This window comes from Struthio camelus, chromosome 1 (genome assembly GCF_040807025.1).
Source record: "Struthio camelus isolate bStrCam1 chromosome 1, bStrCam1.hap1, whole genome shotgun sequence".
Lineage (NCBI taxonomy): Eukaryota > Metazoa > Chordata > Aves > Struthioniformes > Struthionidae > Struthio > Struthio camelus.
Window position 1 is genome coordinate 49,814,813 of NC_090942.1, and position 20,541 is coordinate 49,835,353.

The following is a 20,541-nucleotide window of genomic DNA, read 5'->3' on the forward strand; positions in this document are numbered from 1 at the left end:
ACTTGGATCAGGCATGAGAGAAACAAGAAAAAGAGAGCAGGGTAGGATAACTATACTTTACACTGCTATAAAGAGCAGAAAATAGCATGTTTGGGAGGCTTCTCAGGAGAAATAGATGAAATAAAAGTAAGTACCACTGCAATGAGGCAGCACTACGATGGCTGCCTCTTAAAAAGTGAGAAATATCTGGTGAATAATATTTGCTATTACTCTGCAAATAGTGGGCTAGTACAGCCCAAAGTGACATACCATGAGCACCCAACTACTCCTACTCCAATGTCTTCCAATGTGACACTTCCCTATTTTTGGAGTGTTCCTCTTTTACTTTCTTCCCCTATAGCTGTTTAGCCTTTTTACTTAATACTTGAATTCCAAAAGGATGGCTAAAAGTCCCAAGCAAGGCTATTTTGGAGGCAATCAGGTCCAGTTCACTAGAAGAGTTTGTTAAAAATAGCACTGCTGTTGCCCATCTCCAAAGAACTGCTGTTAGCCGTCATCCATCTCTGTGCCTCTCTCTGGTATGGATATGTATTTGTCAGGCAGCACAGCTATCACCCCAAGATTCATAATGTGGGAATATCCAGTATACTTACTAAGGTACAAAAGTACTTTTCGGGGGGTTGTGGTATGTAGAATTGGGCAATAAAATACAAAAGGCCAGTTTGTTTGGATTATATTACTGTGGATGACTTCAGATATGTTGCTTTTTGAGACTTCTTAATGCTACACTTCTGTGGAGAAGTTTGTGATCTTACCTTTAAGAGCATATAGTCAGCTAATGTTAATTTGTGAAGCTGCATTGATTTCACTGATTTTGTGGGCCTGTGCCAATTCATGCTGACTGAAAATGTGGTTCATAAAATTTTACGTTGTGATACATTGCTCTGTGATCAAATTATAAGTATTTTGTTTATTTTTTCCTTCCTCCCCTCCCTCTCTAAAAGATAAAAAACATCAAGGACAACCAAGCTTTCTTTCGCTGAGGCTATCAACATCACTGACCAGCCTAAATCACACTACTGACTCACAGAAATTAGTGTTAGCAAGAGTAAATATAGCCCCCTCCCCTCTCTCTTCAGTGCTAACTAATTGTCTTGAGTGGGACAGTAAATTGTCCGTTACTGATGCTACTTCAAAGTCCTTTGGATAAGAAAATAGATAATTCAGTTAAGCCTTAGGTTCCTTAAGCAAACATTAACATTTCTGCCCCTTGGCGATTGTTCAAGATGGTTTTGAAACATTTAAGAGTCATTAGAGCTAATAGCTCCCATTCTGAATTTCCTTCAAGGAAGAATATCAGAAAAAAATGCACTACCTTATTCCCACTCCCTTAGTCAAGAATTAATCATTCAAGTGATAAACAATGATGGTAACATACTTGAATAAATTATTGGTCGTCTTTGTTGATCAGATGCAGATCTAAATCATCTTGGCTGTTTTTAAGATACTAAAGATATAACAAGAAAAAAATCCCAGCTACCTAAAGTAGCATTTTTAAATATTAATAATGACCTATTTTACATGCACAGAGTTTAAAACTCTGGGCTCAGTTGTGCAAGCTTTATTCAGGAATAATTATTTCTTGATTAGGAATTGACGATCTGAAGATTATCTATATAAAGATCTAAATTTGTGTAGCTGTGGAAATGTGTGGATATGCAATCTATAGTATTAAAACATTAATGTAAATCATTATATATAGTAGTATAGAGTATAGAAAAGGTATTACATAAAATGCTTATACCTGTACGTATATAAAATCAAGTATACTTAGAGTGCTTAAGCTTGGATTATGGTCAGCGAAAAGAAGAAAATGTCAACTGGAGAATTGTCTCTATTATCACGTAATACTACAACTATAAATATTCAGGTTAGTAGGAACAATCTTTTTAATATAATTTAGAATGTTCCTGTAAGGTTATTAGCTAGTAAAAATGAAAAAAATTAAAATACTTCTTGTGACATTGACTGTATTCCTATTATGTATTAGCAGAAGAGATCAATAGGATTTTCCTCTGCCTAAGTTTCCTCTTGTCAGTTACATAACATGGCAGCCATGTATTGAACCAGCAGAGTTTGAATATATCATGTTGTGGACATATCTAGTAATAGGACTGCTGCAGGTTGTTTTGAGGCTATATCCTGTTATGCGGCAGTAAAGACAGTTTGGTTTAGGACAGAACTGGATTAAAAGATATAAAAAAACCCTTGTACATAACAGCAGGGCAAACACTGACAACTTTATTATCTTTGTTTCTGAGTGACTTCAGAGAGAGTTGTGCATACTTAGTAATTGCTAAAACTAACACCTCTGTTTCTAAAAATACCTTGGATTAATTAAAGGAGTTTAAAAATTAGTCTTTATAAGGGACTTTTAGATCTACTCAGCTCTAGATATAGATGTAAATCTTAAGTATCTTCATATTTTGAGTTTTTCTCAGCTTGGTGATAAAAATGCCAAGTCTGTTCCGCTGTTATAATCAGTTTCTAGAGTCTTTCAATTTCAAGCCCTCTACCCCTAGCAATGGCTTTCAAACTGGAGGCGGTTATGATAGGTTTCAAATAGCCTACCAAGGTAACATGAAGGGCCCAAAGCTGATCTGTGGGACTGTATTTAGTAGTATGTTCTGCTAAACTCCTAATGTATGAATTTTCCTTGACAGCATATGTAATGATTTGTAAAAATCTCAAGGGCTGGTGATGATCCACTGATCTGAACCATCTGAGAACCACTGCCCTAGCATATTTGTGCCATTGTGTGTGGGTGACTTGAATGAAGCTCAGCTAGAATCATCTCTCTCGGTCCTCTACTCTGGACTAAGAATAATGCAGGAGAGGCTTTTGTTTTATAAGGGGGATGGTACTAGGATCCTAGTGTTCGTAGTTCTCTGCTGTGTGTAGGGAAAAGTGCAGAGGGGACCCAGTCAAGGATTCAGTCAGATACTGTAGTTTCAGGTACGCTCAGATCAGATGTTTGGGATCCTCTAGAGATCTTCTTTTAGGATTTTCCTAGCCTTATCGTGAAGGCTGAACCACACGCATTCTTCCACCCGTCTTTGTTCCTTTGCAAAACTCCCTTTGTCTCTTCTTCTTTTATGTACTCTGTCCTTCACTTTTCTTTCAGTTTAGCTTATTTTTTTCCTCAATAACACCTTTCCCACAATCCCTGCCAAGCAAAACAAAACCCAAGAACATCTTGTGGAACTAATGCATCAGATGATTAACTTGCACAGTTTGTGCTGTTGGTGTGTGATATTCCTCCTCTGCTCTCTGATGGTCTTGTCAGTAGGGTGGGATTGATTTGCCCTAATATAAGGCATCTAAAATGAGCACATCTAAATCTATGCTAGTAATCCTAGGCTCCTTTTATAGTCAACAGTGAGAAACTGGCACCTCCAGTAAGGCAAAATATCATCCTAAGATTAATGTCTAGGGTGATTCTGCAGTTGTCTGTTTTTCTCCATCAATTGCGAAGGGAAACGAGGGTGAGTAGTAGGGATTTAAATGTCTAACTCTTAGAAGGTTAAAAATGGGTGACTGAGGCAAACAGCTCTTTCAGACTACATGTTTTTCTGGACTCTCTTCATCTGTGTGCCCTTGCTTTAAGTGGCCACTGAACTGGACAGTAGATACCAAGAAGCCAAAAATAGGAAAACACTACCTTAAGAGGACCGGCTTTTAAGGCAATCCACTGCTAGTGATTTTTAATTAGTGCATGTGTTTCTCTAATTCACACCGTAATTTCTACTAACAACTTCCGGTAATTAAAGCACTGAAACTTGAACTGAGGTGAATAGTCCTTTTGAAATGTATCACGTGAACTTAAGTCGCCACATGAATGAAGTACCTGAGGTTCCAGTGGAACGATCTGTAAGGAAAGGGATATTCACATTTGGAAGGCATGTGGGTTCTGATTCTTGGCTTGAATTCCACTGAGTTGGTAGTTAGTGGTCCTGGTTGACTCAATTTAGACTAATCTTTTATGAGATTGTGTACTTTTTTGCTAGATCAGCCAGACATGGAGAATAAAATGAGTGTGGATCCCATACAGACTGTAATGCATGGAGTTACTTAAGATTTGAGGTGCAGTGTGGAATTGCCAAGCACTACCGTACCCTATTTTATTGATAGTGAAAAGACTTTTGTACTTCTAAAATTGAAGAAAATAAGAATCAGTGATACAGAGACTTATGCTCTGACCCTTCTAATCCCTATATATTTGTCTGCCTCTAGCCTTATGTGGTTTAATTTAACTCTGTGATGCTCTGCCTAAGTGCAGTGAAATATTAGTGCCCAGAGAAGTGTCCTGAGAATCTTCTTCAAAAATGCAATGTATATATGTGTAAATAAATACATAAGTGTACATACATATAAAGAAAACTTGCTTTAAAAGGAAACTGTAATAAAAAATATGTCCAGCTAAAACTCCAAACTAGTATTGCACAAAATAATAAAACCTTAAAAATAAAAATAACAGTGAAATTTCTATACATTCTGTTGGCATTAGAAAATCCAGCCTATTCCTTAACGTAAAATGATCCTTTCCTTATTACTGTTTATTTCCTTATGCATACCCCATCAATTTTCATTTTGCTAAGAAGACTAGCAAAAGTATCCATTAAAAAAAAAAAAAAACGTTAGCAGTACGCTATCCAATAGTTTTATGTGAGAACCATGGAAAACTTTGTTCTTTTTTTTAAAAGCAAACAGAACTCAAATGGAAAGCAATGAATGTAAAACTGTAAAAAATGAAACCAGTAAGAGTTAATTAAACCCTCTGAAACCAGAAAACAGACAGGGTTGTAAAGAGAAGTTTTTTTCTGGTCTTTTCCTTTTTTCTAAATTAGACCGAAAACTACATTAAATATTTAATTTACAGACAACTAAAACTAAGATAAAGTTCCTGCCTTAAATATAGAATGCCAGGAAACAGAGCTACAACATTGCTCTATCCCATTCTGCAGCACTTTTGGCATGTGGGGTTGTTCATTGGTGAAAGACTATGGTAATATTGAGACAGGTAAGAACAAAGATAAGTTTTAGCCTTCCCTCAAAATTTTGTGTGTTGGGGTATGGGATCTTTTTTTTTACTATCTTACTGTAATATTCATATTTTCTCCTTCAATATGTTTCACCTATTCTTACTTTATTTTTTGTACTTATGATTGAGTACGCAAAAGTACATAGAATGATGTGAGGAGAAGTAGTGAATGTAGTGTACATCTGGTGCCTATATTAGATGAGGATTTTTTATTACTCTTTTGCAAGCTCAAAGTAGGAACACAAATATAGATTAAGTTAAACTTGTGCATGCCTTTGCAGGTTAGGACATAAATTTCCTAAAGAAACTTATGAAAAGGAAATACACTGCTTGCATTGTGTCAGGGAGCATCTCTCTCGGCATATTCATTGTTTTTCATTTTCAATATTAGAAAGCATTTACCAGAACTCCAGTCTGTTCCCTTGAAAATTTAAACATGTACTTGTTTTCCATTGTTTTGAGAGAAAGGAATGTTTTTTTTCTTAATATATTTCATCTTTATTGCACTCCTGAAGTACATCAAAGACGTATCTGATCCAAAGCATCATGATCCAAGTCATTTTCAGCTGAGTTACAAGAATCAGCAAATATTTCAAACAGAAATCACTGGGCAGGTCCATTTTGTTCCTTTGCTCAGCTTTCCCAGATTTTACCTGTGGCCAGTGTGGGGAAAGGAAGAACTACTTTATTTAGTGTTCACCTCTTTCAAGAAGTGGTAGGAGAGAGGGAGGGAGACAGAAAATGAATTAAGTAAGTGCTGGTTCCACACACCCCTACTCAGCTACCACTGGGTATACATTGGCCTATCACAGTAGAAGGATATTTATTAATGCCTCAGAGTAAAGAAAAGTAGAGAGGGGGAATGGATCTTAAACATGTGCCTCTGGGTCATAGTATCTTAGGTATTTAAACATGGAATGGTACAGTTTCCCATCTCCTGTTTTTCAGGGTTTTCTTTAGAGTTACTGTATCAGTCTACAGGAATTAAAAACTAGTTGTGCACAAAAGTACAGATAATTAATCATATGAAACACATTCACTTATATTCCAGTTCCTTTAATCTATATTTTGAACCATCAGTGAAATGTATAATTTCATTCATTTAATTAGGTATAATAAACACAAATTTATTTAAATTATGTTTTAAAGATTTTTTGATGTTTAAATCAAGTATTTCATTTTTACACTATGCTCTATATAAACATCGATGAAATGGTCTGTCTCGTCTTGGCTTTAGTCATGAGTTATTTTTTGTTTTGTTTTGTTTTGTTTTGAAACACTGACTCATGAGGTTTCTCTATACTTCTTATACAATACTTCTTCCTTCCTGAAAAGGCCTATTTGTTCTCTATTTTTGGCTTGCTTTTGCATTGTTATCTCTCAGTTACATACATTTGGCTGATGACTGCAGGATCCGTTTAATTAATACCTCTATATCAGAGTAGTTATTATGTTTTGCTATATAAAAAAGTATATTGTATTTTGCTATATATCTTTGCTTTTTAATACTTTAATAATTTTTAGTATTTGATGCCTTCATTTTGTTCTTCTGCAATGTTCCTATAGTATGATGCATACAATACATTAATTATGATTTATCTCAAAAACCAAAAATATGTTTAAAATATAATCAAGTTTCCCTAAAGAAGGGAAAATGTCATATTACCAGTAGTTCAGATGAATATTTGTTTAAACTGAAGAAGACGTTGGTTCGTGAGAATTCAGTCCGGCAAAAATAATGTTCCTGTACACTGATAAGACAATATGCTAACTTTTTATTGGGGTTAAAAAGAGGACACCCTTCTAATGGGATATCAATACAACAACTTGTAGAAAAATTAATTCACTGAGTGCCAGGTAATACCAGTTTAGTAGGTATAGAAATAAAGCACTTATTTACCCACAATAAGGATAGCAGAGTCAAGCTTCTAACAGTCTAAAGAACAGCTTGGGGAAAGGTAGCCATATTTATTCTTATCTTCTCTGGTACTTGCTTTCCTCTATAGTTAATATTTGTCCTAACAACGGGTTTTATATTGCTTTTAGAAATAGATGATAAAATGGGAGAAAATACGTATCAAGAATGTATAAGATCAGTTTGTGCTCTAGTTTTTAATATTCTAGCTTTCTTAGTAAAGGTTTACAATTCTTAAAATCTAATTATGAACAGATATTAGTTATACTTTAGTACACTCCAAGTTCCATATATTATTCAGTCACTGAATTTCATTTTACAAGATAATAACAGGGTTACGTTTTTATGAATATAGTTTGATATAATATAATTGCTGCTCCCTGTTTAATGATAGTAATACCTTGCAGTTAAACAATTTGCTTTACCTATGCAAAAGGTTTCCAGGATGTGTTATAGCCTTTTCTTTTTGTCCACTGAATTGTTGTCACTTTTTAGGTAAAAATATTTGCATTTTCATCACACTCTTTTATCCTCTTGCTTAATACAGATTTCTGTGTTTTCCTGAACTCTAGATGTTTGATGTCAGGCTTACAAGCTTCAAGACATTTGATTTGTTGAGTGATGTCCTTTGGAAAAGAAGAACATAAGAATAAAAATTGCATTGCTTTTAAAAACTTGAATGGGAAATAAATTGTCTTTCATAGCCAGTGTAAATCTATGAGGACTATGCCTCTACAGGATAACTATGAGAGATTTAAATGGAGAAGAATTCAAGTTTCTAAAAGTAAAATGAGAAACACATTTATTAATTTCATGAATGTAACAATATATATGCTTATCTTTCTTTAATCATACCCAACTTATAAAATATGTTGCACGGTCTGTTACTACATACATACAACTTTTCAAGAATCCTTTCTGTGATAGTGTCTCATCATCAAATCTGTAATCCTGCACCACTTGTATAACAACAGTCTGAAATGCTGTGGGGCAACCGAGTTTTTAAGTCAATATTATAATCTGCCTGGCACATTTTGAATGTGTTTTTCAGAGACACGCTCTCCTGATTTATTGTTGTTGGCACTGCCTTATACATAAAACACCTTTCTCTCAAGTGAATATTCTTGAATATTTTTGAGAGTATTTCCCTTAGAAGAGGAGACTCGCATAAAATGATAATGGCAGCATTGGTCTGCACCTCTTTAGAACAAACTCATAAACTGTAGGAAACACAAAAGTAGAATACTTTCAGGAAATGCTTTCCTAAACATTATCTGGCAGATTTTTTATGCTATTGGGAAATTGGTGGTAAGGAAAAATAAGGCCAGACTTGAGCATAAAGCCCAAAATCTTAGAAATGTGAGTCCGATATATATCTGAGGCATATAAGAGGAGCAATCCACATCTGCTAGAGCCTTATCTCTACTGAAAGCTCTCTGCTGAAGACCTATATGTTTATCTGACCAAACTAATTTGTTTATTTATAAATTCATCACTCTTTTATCTGTACTGATCCATAGTCTTCGTTCTTCTGCAGCTGGCAAGGAATGACCAACATACACAGGAAAGCACACCTTATGTAATCCATCTTAAAATCCTAGATGGTGGCTAAGCCATGTTCTTAACGAAGTTTTTCTACCTTTCGTTCTGTTTTTACATAGCATACTCCATACTACATCCAGCTTAGTAAGACAGCGCTTCAGCCAAATGGGCTCTATGAGTAAGGCAGAAACATTTTTTTTATTTTCTAGGGCATTAATTAGACATCCACACTGTCACTCCCACACTTAAATTAATCTCCATATGTTCAGTTATCATAGGAAAAAAATAAATGAAAGAAAAAGCTGAAGGAAAAACTCATAAACACATCTCTGCAATGCTATTTCAGACGCCCAACTTTCTGTCAGCATATTGGGAATTCATAACTTCATTATTATATACTTAACTGATCGGCATACCTCATAATTTCCGCACAAACAGTGATCCTCTCACTTTGCATCAAATATTTAGGAAAGACAGAACAAAAAAAAAATCTCATTCATGATACTTCATTAGTTATATTAAATATAGTTTAGGACAGTTACTATTTACTTAGGAAATTCTACTTTCAATTAAAATAATGCTTCTCAAGTTATTTGCTTTGTGATGTATTGTCTCAGGTTCATTTCATTTATTATTTCATTTCCTTGCTAATTTGGAAAAATCAATACTTTCTCAGTGACTTTACTAAATTGCCAAGGTTCTAATATGTCTTATTGAAACCCTTTTAGGTTACTTTTTAACTAACTTAAGTGTCTTGTCTTGTGGGTGGCCTCAGGTGAAAAAAAAAAACCTAAAAGTATACCTGAACCGTTCAAGCACTTAAAAATGTAAAATGTTAACAATTTGCAGCTAGTGTGGAAATATATCAATTTATAGCTTATATATCCCTGATGTGGTACAGTTGTTTACTCTATGTAACACCCCTGTGTTCTAAAGAATTAAAAACGTTCACAGCCAAAACCATCACTCCCCACCCCAGCATTTCAAATGCACAAAACGGTCTCATTGCTCAGTAGATACAGGACACTAGAGTCTACCATATAGTTGGTGCACACCAAGCAGCTTTTAGGATGCTTCCTATATAGCTCAGGTGGAGTTTTCCTCTCCTGCCTTTTGGAAGGAGAAGAATAATCAAATCCTTAACTTCAGTTTGATCTAAGTCTTTACTGAGGCTGTTGAACCATGCCAGTACCATTATTTTTTGCTCTACAGCACTTCAAAGCATAGCAGGTACTTAAAAACCCACAGTCTTTGGCAGCTGTCAACCTGCAGCATTTCAGTCTCAGTAAACAAAACCAGACTAAGGAAGAAAGGATACAAGCCTTTATGTAAAGAACTGTTTGATATATTTGGGGTTAGTTCGGTGACCTTCCTGTCTTTAAAACTGTACTTTTTATTTCTATATTTTGTTGAATCTCAGAATCTCTTTACTTACTTGATTCAGTGTTTTTTCCACCCATGCCCGCTTGCTCACTTTTTAATTCCAGCTGGGTTGGCTATTCCCTATACATTGCTTTAAGAGAGAAAAAAATGCTTAGTTACAGTCATACCTGCGCATTTAACTGTCATCCCAAATTTCTCTTCCTCTCTCAAGATGACATGAAGACCTGCAAAACCTCTCCCAAAATGTGAAACTCCTTGGGCACTAATCCTTAGCAAATGGAAATAGCTTCCCTTTCCTATTCACCGCTGTTGCGGGGCCTGCACGTTTCTTTTAAGGAGCTAAGAGGATTCGTAAAGATCTATTACTTTCTCATGGCATATAGCACTTCTGGCATTTCTGGAAGAAGACAGACTGTCTGTGGCTGTTCTCCTGGGCTTATTCTTTCTGTACTTTCTTTTTTCTTTCGAAGAGATTAGAGAAGGGGGTTGGAACTTTATCAGAGGTACTCGGAAGTAAAAGCCCTCCTCTCTCTCTTTTTTCTTCCCTTTCTCCCTCCTTCCCTTCCTCCCTTTCTCCCTTCTTTTTCTCCTTCCGGTTCCACAGAACCACTAGAGATTTCAGTGAGATTCTGAATTCACTGTAACTATATAACTAGACATTAAAAGAATTGTCCTTCTGTTTAAGGGCAACTAAAACAGAAGTTTAGTGGGGAAATTTCCATGGAAACAATAGTTCAGTGACAATGAAAAATATTTCTCACCACAATTCACTAAAAATAACTTCAAAAATAACTTTACAAAATTGGGCAATTTTTTATTGATAGCATGGCAGGCAGACAAAACTATTTCATTCTTCATCTGGAGGATAGTATGTCTCATTCTATGTTCCTAATTCTTGAATAGGATACCTTTACTTTTCTCAACCTGCTTTTTTATACCTGTTCTGAAGGGATATATTCTTACTGAACTAGATACAGGGATTAAAAAGCAAAGGAAGCTACACTGTCCGCCCAATTGCTTCCACTTCCTATATTCTTCTACATCATTGCTATTTCAAGCAATACTAAGATCAGTTCTCTGTGAAAAGAGCCAGCAGCTCGGATGTGCACATTCTTGCTATAGCAAGAAAACTGTCTTCTTTTACCTCACTTGCAATTTTACAAGAGAGCAAAATTGATTGGCAGTTCATCTGCACAATACAATAAAACGGTTAAACTGGATAAGCAGTGCTGCTTTGCAAGAACTGTCACCATATGGTATATGCTGCTTACTTGGTCACCGAGCTTATGAAATTGCCTTTGGGATCTCAGTTTTCTGTTGGTATTGCCAATAGTCATTTATGTCTTTTTTTTTAACAAACTTATTTTTCAAATAAAACTATATGAGCACATCTCTGTGATGATTTAGGTATCCTAGCTATATATAGTTGATGGATACTGGTTGATGTTACAAGGTGCGTATACAAGTTGGCTATGAACTGCAACTCTGTTTTGTCTGTAAGACCATACTTTGTTTTTCAACAGCTTTTCACTTTTTTATTGAACTAAGATTTCAATAGAATTGTCTATATAGAGTTGTTGGTTTAGTTAACTGAAATGTCATAGTTATTGATGAAGGAGTTAGTGGAAGGAGTCCTTTGAAGTGGAGGAAGTCCTTTGAAGTAGGACTGTACAGATCACTTGGTCAGCAGATTTGTCCAGCAGGGTTTTGTGGTCACCTGATGGGGCTTGTCTGCCAGACAGACTGGAAGGTTTGAAAGAGGAGGAGCTAAAGTAAATATGTTGACTTTTTTATTTTTGGCAGTCTAGTTGAGGGGAAATGAAATTGTCTGTGTGAGAAGTTTGAAGGAAGAGGAAATATTCCCTCAAATAACCCTCAAATTAAAAACTAATGCTTGGATTCTGTTCAGATGGTGGAGGACTTAACATGGGAATCAGTAACTGAATCGCCTCACGCTTATGTGAGAGTGTACAGAAGCAAGTTCTTTATTAGATGTTACAACGGTGAGCAATACAGATTATATTCTTGGGGTGTCTTCTCTGCCAAGGACCTGCTCTTGTATGTCTGTTTGTGAACAGCTTCCTAGAAGAAATATGTAAGCAGCTTAAATGCCTGAAGAAATGACTTACAGAAAGTTAAAAGAAACTGTCACAATTCAAATATGTAAACATTTAAACATGAACAAAGCCTTTAGGGGATCAGAGCCAATGTAATGAAACTTCATAGCTTCCTCCAGTCATAGGACAGCAAAGCAAATCTAGTGCACTTTTGAACATGAAATTCTGTAAAAAATAGAGCGGGACATAAAATGGGACGTATAATAACAAAACGATGACAGCTTGTCACGTTGATTAAAAAAAGGATGCTAATGATGAGTGTATTTTTCTTCAAATGTTTTGTCCATCTATGTAGCAAGACTTCTTTAGTTCAGATCAATACCACTTAAAGTTGAATATTTGCAATATATTTATTTACTGCTGGGAAAGAAAAAATAACCCCAGAATTTTGATCCTGAAGAAGAAAGTTAAGAAAGAACTTCCAGACAGAGGTTTAACTGAAGAACAGATTGGAGGGGCAGAACATACTCCTTATTTACAACTTCGAGGTAGAATGGATACAATAGCTGAGATCACTGAATACGGCCAGTCCAGAAATACAGTGAAAATGAAACCTGGTTTAAAGGAAATTTCTAAGTGATGTAAGGACAGCATGAAGCCTTCTTTGCTATTCTGCAGAGAGTTTTGTGGCTGACAAAAAGCATGGGCAGGACCCAGCCACTTAGCAGAAAATGCTTCTAGTCTTAAAATTAGCCGTCTTTTCTGACAGAGCAAACTTTTTAAAACTAGTCTTAATATACAGGTCTTAATATGCAAACAGGTTTTTATTGGGTGACTTGGGTTGGATTGGGTGACTGCGTCACTGTATAATTTCTTTGTGCTTAGAAGTTTTGTGGCTGTTTCTATTTCTGGTGATAATCTCTTTAGTGATCGGGTTAAAACACTTGCTTTGAAAAGACAGTCATCTATCTCTGCACAGTGAGAGCATTTGCAGTCAGAATTCCTTTCAAATTGATTTTAGAATTTGAAGTTGAACATCTCCAGTCTGTGATCTAGGGTAATCACCTATGTGAATGGTTTTCAGCCTCTATTTGTGTTCTTAGCTCCATTGGCAGTGTAGGTACTGTACAGTTCATTTAAGCTGACTATCAATAAGCTTTCTTTTCTTTGTTACCTGTTGAAAATACCGTTGACAATTTATGCAAACTGTACAGACTGTAACTTGAAAACCTTCAACTTCAGTAATTGTTACAGTATTTTTCTTGACATGTTGAACAGTACATAGTGTAACACTATATACTGTTGGCAATTGCTCAATACTTATGCTGAGATGGGTCTGTTTTTACCAGTCGGGTTCCTCAGGTGTGCATAGGTCTGTTTGATGCTCAGCAGCACTGACAGACTCGCAGGGCTGAAAGTGTCATTGGAGTGCACAAATGAGGCATTGGCTTCCAAGTTGTGGAGACTCAGGTAACCCACTGCATGTTCTCAGAGAAAACCACCTGGAGAAAAGCTACCCCAAACTCAAGACTGTGATACTGGAAGAGCTCTAGTTACTCCCTCTAGAGTAACTAGATGGTTAAACGTCACCCATCTAGATGATGGAGCATACAAGTCCGATCTCCTGTGGCTGAGGGGATTTCAACCTGCACCTCCTTGGTGAAAGTCTGAAGATCAACCTATCAGGCATTCTGTGTTGGACTTTTGCAGTCTCTCCTAATGAAAGATGAGAGAAAACTCATTGTGTGGAAACCATGTTCAACTAGGTAAGGTGACATCCAAGATGCTTTGGGCTTCAATGAATACTTGAACACGCATTGTGACCCTCTCTGTCTGTCTGATAGGGGAGGCTCCTTCTGCTTAGGCTGTTTCAGTTCTTTACCTCATCAACTCTTTTCACAAAGGATGTGAGACTGTCCTCATCCTGTAATTCCCATAAGTGCAACTGGACTTCTTCTATTCTTCTAAAGAGAAGAGGAAGAAATTCCTCTCTTTGAAGTATTTCAGTATATAACTCATTGCTTTGGGACAGGTTATTTGTTTCTGTGCTGTTTGTATGAATTAAGTTGTCAGTTGTTTCATTAAAAACAAAAGAAAATTGAAAGATGATGCAGTCTAATCTAAAGGACAGGACTGCAAGCTCTGTTAACTCTTCTCCAGCTTGACAGCAGGTGTTGCTTGAGTGAGACTTAGAGATCTAAGTCTTACTAGCATAGGAAAATACTGAAAACCTTTCCGAGTGCCACTTAAAAGTTGGTTAGCTCTTCAGGTACTGGCACATTTAGAGCCTTGGGGTAAAACAACACTGCCAACGTTTTAAACATTGTTATCTATTTAGAGCAGGCCTAATCAATGCTACTTAAAATGCTAGAGGCAGTCTGTGCTCTGTTTGTGCTGTGGCTCCCAACTTCACTGAAAGTAGGGGAGATGAATCAGTCAAAATTTTAGATATTGCCATAGTCTAGAGGTTTATAATACATTTTTACACAAATCTGCTCCCAGAGTGCAGTGTCCATTCCAATGCCACTGGACAAGCCACAATCTACAAGCTGCCTTTGCAACCTGAAAATGTAGTAACATTTTAGCCACTCCATAAGAGACTGGGACAATGGTAAGAAATACAACATATTCTGCAGGAATGCAAGACGTGTCATGCGATGGGCTGTGGAGAAAACTTACTTGTAATCTTGGTCCAGGAAGGAGACCATCTGAGAAGAATTGCCATCTGTGATATACATGTAACAACATAAATCATCTGTTAACAGAAACAAAACAAAAATTGCAGATAGAAGACTCTTTTTCAGTTAAAAGCCAGATAAACAAACTTTTCTTCTTAACTGTTAAGCTAGATACTGTACCAGCTTCTATCAATATAGTTGGACTTCAGTTGAATCGAAACACAGTTTTACAATATTAAACTGTAGATGATTGTATTATAACCTTTTAATTGCATTCAGCAGGTCCCATTCTTAGCTTCTGTGACATAAATGAGATTTTGATCTTATAAATGCTTACATATGGTGCTTTCCACTATAAGTCACACACATGTTTTTGGAAAGACATCGTACTCCAAAGTACAAAACATCTTTCTGAGGTTCAGAAATGTGAAAAAAGGATGCTATAAAGCACAACTGGAAAACTTCATAGTGTTTTTCAGTATGCCTTACATGACATAAAAATATAGCTGAATGTCCCCCTGATGACAGGGACAGAAAGCTTGATGAAGGCCCTAGGCTATTTTGGTGGCACCTTGACTGTCCATTTTGCTATATTTACTCTGCTTTTGTCTTATCTTTTCTGAATATTTCCTTTTTTCCCCCTATGTATTTATCAATGTTATTTTATTTTTCAGCATCCTGTAAGTTATTTTGGTATATTTACAACTATATTTTGACACGGAAATGTCGGAGCGTAGACTCGGATTAAAGGCTTTGATTGGAATTCATTCCTGGTTATTAAGTGAGATTCTTGGGGAAACCCTCAGTTCATTTCAGCAGGTATTTCTCTTTCAGGTTTTAGGATGGCATTCCTAAAAATGGAGATTTAGTCTACACAGAAATTATTTATCATTGACATTTTATATTACTACTCTGCCAAGTTCAAAGTACTGTAGATTTGTCTTTTTTTCTCTCATTTTTAAATTTTATTTGTTACTAAGTCCCCAGACCACTGGATATTGTGTTGTTGTTTCTTTTATTCTATATATTTTTTTTTCTGACTAGATTTAGTGTGATGATTGAAAACAGAAAAGTTCCAAGAATGCTTTGTGGGATAATAAAGCAATATTTAATTTCTGACAACATATCGTAGGTATTATCTCAGTTATTTTGTAAAAATCCTTAATATAGGTGGGAGGATGGAAGAGAAGGAAGCAAATCTTGCTCTCCCTTACATGGTTGTAGAAGACGGACCAGGGTGTGGAGAGAGCAAATAGCATTTCTTTTACAGTCTGTGTAATGGCTTTGGTAAGACCACAGGGTAGCTGCTCGCAGTTTGTCCATCTTGAAATAGACTTACTGGAAGACAGAATACTGGACCCTAGGGAAAGTGGGGTGAGGGGAGTGGGAAAAAGGTTGCCAGTTGGTCTGGCTGAATGAATGTTGTAGCTGCCAAAATTTGAACTAGCGTATTTCTCTTCTTCTGTTATTGACATAGTCTCATATCTCAGGAAGATACTCTGAGTAGCAGAATATTCCTACAAGAAACCCTCAAACACCTTAGAAGGTTGAAGCTAGAATAATGAGTTTGTTCTTAAATGCTTTGCAAAAAAAGAAACAAAATGTAGTTCCTATCATTAAGACCTTACAGAGGTCAGCTACACACAACGCAAAACATGAAGAGGGTTCAGGAAAGAGCAAGCATGAACAAAAACTGGATAGGTTAGTAAAAATGCAGCAAGGTAGTAGGTTTTAAGTACAGGCTTGAAAGCAAAGAAAGACGCTTGGCTGATAATAAGTGGGAGCCCTTCCAAACATAGGAAGCAACATTAAAGAATGTACAAAACTGAAAGAGGGAGAAGGATAAAAGAAACCAAGAAAGAAGTCAAAACTGAGTGTAAAGACACAAAGGGTCTTGAAGTTTTCCAATTCTACTGGATCTTTTTTTTTAAATCTCCATCTCTTCAGTTATCTGACTTACCTGTGGCTTTCCTTCCTTTCCTGTGGGACTGAGTTATGCACTAAACGTTAATTTCAGTATATTTGTATTTAAAGTCACTGAGCAGTACTGATTTTACTGTCTCTTTTGCCTGTTCTGATAGTGGAAGAGAACTTCAAAATGCTTTTTTTCCTCTCCTCAAGAAGCCAAAATGGATAAGACTGAGATCTGAGACTTGCTACTCAGCACCTGAATAGCAACCCCTTTTTAGCTGGAAAAAAAATACATTGATCTGAGACTTGGCTTGGCAGGTTTTACATTTTCATTAAATATTGATACTTAAACATCATCTTTGTTTACACTGCATGCAGCTTCCTCTAGGTTTTAAACAAGTTGGGTTTTTTGCATATCGTGTTGAAGTCAGGAGTTTGTAACAATTTTCCTTACAGATGTGTGATGAGTGTTTTTCGGTGTGTATTTGAATGATTTGGATATATATATATAGATATTGTGAATGATGCTTAAAAGCGATATTTTTTGTGGTATCAGATTTCTGAGTCCATTTCTCTTTGAGGATGCTTTCAATTGAATCAGTCATAATCTAATAAATAATCTGCATGTAGACCACGTTAGCTCTGATCAACACAGTAGGATGTGATTAGTAAACTTTAAGGACATCAACATTTGAAATCGAATCCATCTTATTCTGCTTGTTTGTATTTACTCTGTCTTCCAGTGAAACATATTCTGGTGATTTAAATGAAAAAATTGTAGGTAAGTTTTTGAAATATTGTGAAGATAAGCAAAGCCTTGCTTGTGTGTTTAGGTTCCCAAATCAGGGCCAGATCCTTCCTTGTGGTCATTACAACACTAAGTAAATAAGACCACTGTTAGCTCTTGCTGCACTGTGGTTGGAAGTACAGGAATTGCACAACTGCACAACCAACAGTCACTTGTAAGATGACTAGAAGCAGATTTCATTTGGGGGTACACTGGAAGGGGGCAGGGCTACATATGTCTTACTTCCTCATATTTCTTCTAATAAAATCACAAGAGAGAAAATTAAATCAGCATTTTCACATGTCCGTGATGTCAATACCCTGCAAGTTCATGGGAACGGGAAGTTCAGGATATCTGCAAAGTCAGCGATGCAAGAAACAGCAGATGTGATACAATGGAAACATTTGTACTTTGCTGCATCAGCCTAGGTTTAAGTCGTCCTAGCTAACACACAGGAGTGAAGGGATGGAGCAATGTAAGACAATACCAAAAAGGTATGTTAGAAGGCATAGAGTAACTCTGTCTTATATCTTCTAATAGCCACCTTTTCAGAGCTTTTCTTGCTTCCAGTCCATGCTTACACTGATTTTGGCTTACCGAAGTACCATTTGTAGCATCAGAGACACCCATTCTCCATTTCTGTCATATCTCTGATCTGTCAAAGGTCATGGCAGATATCATCCACTTGCTGAAAGGAAGCTAGTTGAAAAACAGGCTGAACTACAAAGAAACATTCTGAATAACCGTAATCTTTCTACCATCCTCCTTTTCAGAGGGCACTCTGATTAGTAAAGCAGTCTGTCATCTTTATTCTCCTGGACTGGATTCTCTGTTCTTTCACCTTATACTGTTGTTGATGATCCTCAGAACAGATGTAAAATACACTAGCTCAAAAGGGCAGAAACCATAAGTGTGTCCCAGATAGAGAGATCTGAGCTAGAGACATACATTAAGCAAGCATGATGAACTGTTAGAATAACTCATCGAAGAAAACAATGGATTCTCTACTCAACTCCTAAAATAAAGACTGATTTTCACAGAGATACTATAGTACAAGTAGAAGTTACAGGCTTCCTGCAGAAATTAGTTGGATTAAAGTTGATGGCCTAGATTGCCATTGTGAATATATTTATTCTGCAAGCAAAGTCCATGCAATAATCTGCTTATATCTAGCTGAAAAGAATAGGTAGGCATTAACATAATTTAAGGAAAATGAATCAAGCTTGCACTGATGCAAGCTGGAAAAACAGCCCTGAAGTCAGTGGAGCTATTCTAATGTAAACAAGCGTAGGTTAGCAGTGAATTGGAAGCAATCATAAATAATGTTTTCAAAAGAAAGGAATGCATATGGAATATTAATATCTCAAACAAAGAGTAAAGGTGAGTTACTATCTCCAGCTCATTTTGTTTATCATCATAGTGACAGGCTATGGCATGAGGCAATTATTTCATCATTTTCCATGAGTGAGTTTTTTCCATTATATCTTTTATGCCCATATATAAAAATCAAAGGTGTAATGAGGAGTTGTAAAATAGGTTCTTAAATTGCACACTGCTGCCAAGTTCAGGTTGGAAGTAAATGGGTGTGACTCCCATTGTGTGAAGCTGTACTGTGCCTGCTTTTTGTTGTACTGAATTTATTCCTGGAGGTAAACAGGTACTCCATCATATCAAAAGGTTCTCCATGTCTTTGCAGTAAAGAATGTGTTTTAGGATCCATCACCAGGGTCAAATCTGTTCATCACTGCTAAAAGAAGTCTAACGTTTGAATGCCAATAATGTCAGTAAACAGCTGTGAGAAAATGAAGTGAAAGGCAGAGGACACAGTGTTAGTGAAGCCTAGATTTTCTCTGTCAGGAAAAATGGGCAATAAATGAATTAACTTGAACTAGAGGCATAGCAATCCAAGCTTCCAAACAAAGAGGGAACTCGTTGTTCAGTCACTATTACCACTGGACTACATAACTAATATTGTTAATGCCCTGAAGAGCAGTACCATTACTGCCCCTTCTTGGTGAGTGTGTGCAAGGGGGGAAGGGAAAAGCAGGCTGAGAGCAGGGGTTTTCTACGCTGAACCAGTATTTTGTTTTGTCTATTCATCTTTTTGTGCCTGGTTGTTTGCTAGTTAGTCTTGGGCTCTAGGTTCACTAATTATGTGTCTTTTTTTCATTTTGTTTAACACTTCTGGGAGATATCTTACATTGTTCTCTCAGACTGAATAGTTCTGTGGTGAGCTTTTACCTATCTGACGGTTTGTAACATACAGACTCAGCAGCTCAGCTTCTCTTCTTCTCATGCTTTCCTGAAATGTCAGACAGCAGCATTCATATCCGTGCAATGGCAGGGCAGGAATCAGCCTGAAAACAGTGTTTCAATATTAATGCAGTTCTAGTTTCTGTTCAGCTGGGTGGAAAGCAAGCAAAACAAAAGTCAGTTAAATCATTTTTCTGTATAAGCAGGTGAATTGTGCCACCCTCACAGCAACGAGTTACGGAAATTAATGTAGAAAGCCAGTTTGACCAGTATGCTTCAACAATGTATACAAAACTAGTTGTTTAAACTGGATTTACATTGCTTTGTATTGCCAAGTAAAATAAAGATAGGTTTGTTACAAAATAAATAAATCTAGGACTCTTTCAAAAGCTATAGCCAAGACATATTCTCCTGTCTTAGTTCTGAGGATTTACTCTCTTATTAATGGTCTGCATATTTCCCTGCTCTCAGAAATGCCTCCTAAACCATGTATTGTGATGGCAAAGGGAATTTTGATTATTGTGCACATTGCTCAAGAGATCATGTAATTTCATTTAGACTTGAGAGAAAACTGATCAAAAAGAATTGACAGAGGTTCATAATCAAGAGATTATGAGAAATATATTTATAGCAGTTACATTTGACTGGCATACACTCTTTCTAATTGATCTATACTGGGGAGAGCATTCCTCTTTTCTGGCATAATTTAAATGTCATAATAAAAGCTACAATGAGAAAATTGAGACTTGATCTAATATACAGAATTATGGTTTTGAGTAGTCCCTTAACATTCAGTATGGCTTTGTCTACAACAAAATACAATGAGTCATATTTAATCAAGAATAATTTTTTTATTTTAGTGAGATCTGTAATCTAGAATATCAGACATAACTTTCATGAGTTATGGTCCTCTCCAAGGACAGAATGGAGGAGAGAAGAGAGAGCTGTGTGTATATGTGTGAGGAACAAGATGA